Below are 6046 nucleotides of genomic sequence, written 5' to 3'. Positions count from 1 at the left end.
CTCGATGCCTAGCGAACCGCAGAGTACAAATTGCCACGATGTAACCTGTACCCATATACCTACGCGTATCCTTTATCACTGTATTGTTTTGCGTGCGTTTGGTCGTGCTTCGATGTACCAATTTAAGAAAAAAACTTCACCTTGACCCGACGACGCGCTGATGAAATTTATATATTTTAAACAGTAATTTGACATATTGTGATCTTATAGTGCAATCGTGCGTTTTACCAATAAATAAGAATAACGCCGTAATACACAATAATAAATTACTATTATAGTTTACACTCTCGGTCAGGCACATCCTATTTATCATAATAGTAATTTATAATAGTTATACAATACCACAACGCACTTAGCTCCGTTTCGAACAAAATATGTCTTAGTGTCTAATATTACAACATCAGTGACTCCTTGGACCAAATCCCCAATGTCGATTTAATTGATTTCTTTTATCAAATGCCAAACAGCCATATTGTGGTCATTTGTCAATGTTGGATAATATATTAATTATTCAATAAAAAAAAAAAACCTTTATCTGACGAAATGCACAAAAAGATTGCATGACCTCGAAAATGTCAACTTTTCGGTAAACGTATTTTTATCGGAAAATATTATGTCGTTCAGTGACTCTTTTTGGAATTACACTTTAGACGGTGAGGTACTTCGAAAAGGTAATTTTTCTCATATCTCTAGAAATCGTTGTCTGAAACTCTGAACATGGGATATGAACGGTCTTCTGGATATTCGGCTTGTTTGGTTTTTTTTATTTCAACACTTGTTTTATATATTATATATATATATATATTATTTTTATACAAAATTGCATATTTGAAACAGTCTATCAATAATGCAAGCCTATTGTTCTATTCGTTTCCTGCGATAAAAATGTTTTGTCTATTTATTTTCGCAGGAAACGCTACAGCGTGCGGCGACTACTTCGTAATTCATCGGTCATCAGAAACGGTTGTCCTGGAGCAAACAGGAAATTCAAATTACAAACAAGTAAACAATCCTTCAAATTAGTCAAATACCTGCTGAATTTAGAATTTCTTTTTTTTCAAATCAAACACAAAAATTAGCCATACCAAGTATCGAAGAAACGCACATTTTGCGTGTAGGGTTATGCGTTTAAGGAATATAATATTTATTTTATCTTATTCATAACCATAACTCAATCATTATTTGGGATTTAGTTTTAGTACTCATAAAATACCATAGAATATTATAATTAAATCGTAAAACCTATTGTCATCGTGAAAAACGAATAGCATAAAATATAAATTATGGCCGACCAACATTATTTGTTCAGCCGGCGTGGTATGAGGTGCGCCATCTGTTGAACGCGGTCGGTAGTAACGATTTTGAAAATGTGTTTTTGTACGTTTTCTAGAGTCGGCGACGAACGCACGTGATAACGAACGAAATAGGCTCCTTCGATGCAAATGGTGGTTGCAAAAAAATTGGAAAACATTTGCGTGAAAAACATGCAAAAAGTTCGCCCGGACAGGGACTCGAACCCTGGACCCTTAGGTTAAAAGCCTAATGCTCTACCGACTGAGCTATCCGGGCTGTTAATACATCAGCTAAAATTACCCCTCTTAAATACGATGTACGCGTTTCGCGAATTCGCAAATTTTATATGAACTTTGAGGTGTAATTTTATAATTTTGTACAATTTGTTCGTATTTTCAATGAAAACATTTACAGTTTAGACTAAACTACACATGACCACGTTACTCACAAACAATATTTTAAAATACGTGTTTTTCAACGCTGATTTTTAAACTGTTTGAATTTCTCAGCGGAAACCATTATTAAAGAAGTTATGTTAAAATTACTCATGTTCACATTACGTATGGACGCATAGTTCAATGATGGGGGGGGGGGGGGGGGGGGGGTGAAATTTATTATAATTATTAGGTATATAAAGGTGCCCGGCTCTGGAAATACAGATGGTGGCTTCCGCCTTCTGTTCAATAAGATCCTCGACAACTTAAAAGTTTCTTAAAAAATTATCGCCATTTATAGTTATACAATTGAAAAATTTAAATTAGTATAAGATCCTCAATAGTCCTAGTTACTTTAAAAATAATGTGTTTAATGTTTTAGTATTTACAATTTTTTGTAACCGCCACTGAACTTACTAGGTAATAGGTAGGTACAATCCCGGATTAAGGGGGGTCCAGGGGCCCATTGGTTTTGGGGGCCCCCATCTCTATCCCCGAAATATATTTTTTTATGCGTTCAAAACAGTTTTCAACAAAATCAAATAATTTTAGTAGGTAAGTACCTAGGTAGTAATTATAAAATAAAAATATTCTTAATTTTAGATCACGGACAATAATTACTAAATGGTAATGAACATAAGATTGATATTCTGATAATTGATAACAATATTAAGATGAAGTTTATTAAATGGGAGTTGTGAAAATGTGAACTATATTTAGCAATGGTACGTATAGATGATAGACTTTATTATTTATGATTGTACTTGGTAATTTATCCTACCTAGGCATATCTACTAACTACTCAGTAGGTTAGGTACTAGGTATACTAATAAAAATTAACTCAAGATCATTTCCTCGATCAAAAATACATTATAAGTAGATAATACAAGGGTGGTCAAATCATTTTGTCATGGCTGTGGGGAGGGGCTGATCTTTCAACATACACTATTAGATCAATAAATATTTAAAAATATAATTTATGGTAAGTACTGTTTGTTACCTTTATCTAAGACATTCTAAGTTATTCTAAATATTGAAAAAAAGGTACATGGGAGATATTCCCTGACCATGCCAGTTATTGTTTTACAGACAGGTACCTAGACGGCTATACCTAGACTCAGTACTTAAGTATTAATAACCTACATATTATATGCATACCCTATACGTAAGTTTAGTTGTTTATTTTATAGTTATTAGTTTCGTCTTTCATATCGGTTCATTTGGTTCCGACAGTTGGAAATTTAGAACTGGATCATTTTTATGATTATCTATTACAATATAATATTATAAACATCATTCTATCAAAGTATCAAACGCTGACCATTGGTCATCGACTATCGATTAATATTTAAACATAAATGTGTACGATAATTATAATATATCAAATTGTATAATACACGAGTATTATGACCTATTATGTGTACACTGTACCTATTATATATTTATATGTGTATGTCTATTGACTAATTATAGTACTATTTTATGTATTTTTATTTGTATGAACGATTAACTAGGAAACCGATTAAATCCTCATTATTCCTATAAAAAAGTTCATCAGAATTTGAAGTGATTAAATTAAAAAATATGTATGTACACAATAATTAATAACAATAATACAGAATAATTCTACATAATAAGATATGGCTTGGAAATTTAAGAAATTAGATAATATATAATTTATATTTCATATTATATATTATGTAGTTATAACTTATGATATAATGTATTTAAATTATATTTTATTCTTGTACGGAGAATTAAATAAAATTTTTAACTTTTATTGACCGTTCTATGGTTACAGTTCTCTAAGTCTCTCGATTTCACAGTAAATCATTATATACATTATAAACCGTTAATTATTCAATAATTCATTAATTTTTGTTATGGGTTATCCTTGAAAAATGTAGAGGAGAAAGATCTGATATTAATCTAACTTACGAATATTTGTTTTATATGACTGGTGGTTGCTTTAGACTGCTATAACTTTGTAAGAATAAACATTTTGCATGGCCATAATGAAAATATGCTTTTACAATTTAATTTTTGAAATGTGAATTTTATCTTTATAATCGCTTCCTAAACTATCTATATATTATAATATATATATTTATACTACTCGACTTGTATAACGATAGATTTATTTATCATATTATAATATAATATATGTATAGGTACACTGCAATATTACATATTATTATGCGTTGCATGGGTGTGAGTACCGAAAACAAATACGATAGGTCCCCTTAATGTCATATTGAGTGTTGAATAATATACATACCAACGTTATTAAGTGTGAAATAACTATTAACTACGAAATATATCGGTTATCCCGCTCTAACCACGATGATTTATTGATTTTAATTTTCAAGCGATGCCCGGGGCGATGGAGCATAATAATATACATTTCCCCAAAAACTTTAATGTAACACATAAATCCTATATAAATCTTCGTAAATATCAGAACAAATATAGTAAAATGATAAAATGTTTAATAATAATATTAGGTATATGGGTAATAACGATTAGAGGTATTAACGGTTTAGAGTTAAGAATTTATATTGAACTTGACATTTCGGGATGGGCTGCCTACTCTGCAAACACCGAATATAAAAACGACGAACCAACTGCAGTTATTACGTTTACCAAATTATGTACATACTTATGCATTTATACATATTCTCACTTGGTAGATATACATTTATGTACACGAGTACCTATATACATAATAAAATGTGTAGTGTGTAAACATTACATTTAACGGACGCTGTAAATCGAGTCAACAATAAGTTATATTATACTCATGAGATGCATTCCTATATTATGTTTATATAGGTATTGAAATTTCAAAACGAGATCAATATTTAGATCTATAAAGCCATAAAGGTTAGGTATCGCCAGTTTCGTTTTGTAATAACTGTTTTGAGTTGATTTATTGCCCTTTCTTATTCAAGGGCACTATTATTATATATAGGTACCACTTCAGTTGCGCAAATAAGAAAAATGTTTAGGGGGGTTCAAGCCCCAAACATTTTTTTTTTAAATTATAATATATATTATATTATTATTTTTTGAGGGGCTTTGAGTGATTTTGAGGAGGCTACGCCTCCCCCTCCATGCCCCCCATTTATTTGTGAATTGTAACCACTATAAGCACTTGTAGTTTTCTAAATCATTTTCATCCAAGTTAATGCTATTATTAGTTAGTTATACGTATTATAATATGTATACACTACAGAGCACAATTGCGAATTTTAAATGCTCTAAATATCCTTAAAATATGCTGTAAAAAGTACTCGATTATTTATTTTTCAAAGATGAGTATACTCCGAGTATAGAATTGAGATTGATAATAAGTATTGATGATTGAATTTAAAAAATTAAAAGTATTGTTGAAAATAATCTATTGGTGGTATGACCATATAATAGTTACATCATAATATTTAATATTTATGCAAAGTACTTAGATGCAATAAAAAGCATAAAAAAAATTAATGTGAAAAAAATGTAAATAACCATTTATATACAATTTTTTCCACTTTAAGGTACGAGCGTAGAAAGTCTAAATATGTAAAATTAAACATCCTACTTTGAATGGTTGTGACTTAAATTAGATTTGAATATCACTACTCATTAATTGTGATTTTCGAGTCGATCGTTATTCAAATTTGCATTAAAATAATAAATTAATTGTACATAATATTATATACTATTATACACACGTTATATATTATTAAGATAACCATATATATACATCCAAGATTGGGTGAAAACCGTTAAACGTTTTGAATACATTTTTTATTTTTATTTCTATATTTAAGTCACCAATAACTACTCTACAGATTTTTAAACATAAATGTACATTTTTGTGAGTCATTATCAAACATGAACAATCCCAATTACGTGTCACGTGCTTTCTATACACACATAGTGGTTATTTTTTTTTTTATAGTACATACCTATTCGAGTTGTATTCCTGTTATTCTTGAAGTATTAAACTTAAAAACTATAATTTTACTGTTGGTAGGTATGTATATGTATATCAGTATATGCATATGTATTGCGTTATTCTCGATTTTTCGAAGAACTATTTTTTTATGATAGTTAGTGGAAACTGATTGTAATAATTTCTTTATCGTTTTCGTTAATGGTTATAAAATAATAACTTCTATTTTCTTGTTACTTATAAGACAGTGCTGTGAATACCTTCGTTATGATATTTAAATATTATTTCTTAGTAGTTGGTAGCCTTTACAGGGCTATACAGTGCCTACATATACATATTAAAATATATTTCCACATACGACACATTAATTATTATT

At 29.6% G+C, this 6046-nt stretch overlaps 1 non-coding gene across 1 annotated transcript; it reads right to left on the bottom strand.

The window, feature by feature from the left end:
- Positions 1-1496: 1496 nt before the first annotated feature.
- Positions 1497-1569, bottom strand: Trnak-uuu (transfer RNA lysine (anticodon UUU)). The gene has a single exon. It is a non-coding gene; the product is annotated as a tRNA-Lys (tRNA).
- Positions 1570-6046: the final 4477 nt, after the last annotated feature.

The sequence above is a fragment of the Metopolophium dirhodum genome, chromosome 8 (assembly GCF_019925205.1).
Source record: "Metopolophium dirhodum isolate CAU chromosome 8, ASM1992520v1, whole genome shotgun sequence".
In the NCBI taxonomy this organism is placed as follows: Eukaryota; Metazoa; Arthropoda; class Insecta; order Hemiptera; family Aphididae; genus Metopolophium; species Metopolophium dirhodum.
This window is presented reverse-complemented; position numbering and strand designations above follow the sequence as displayed.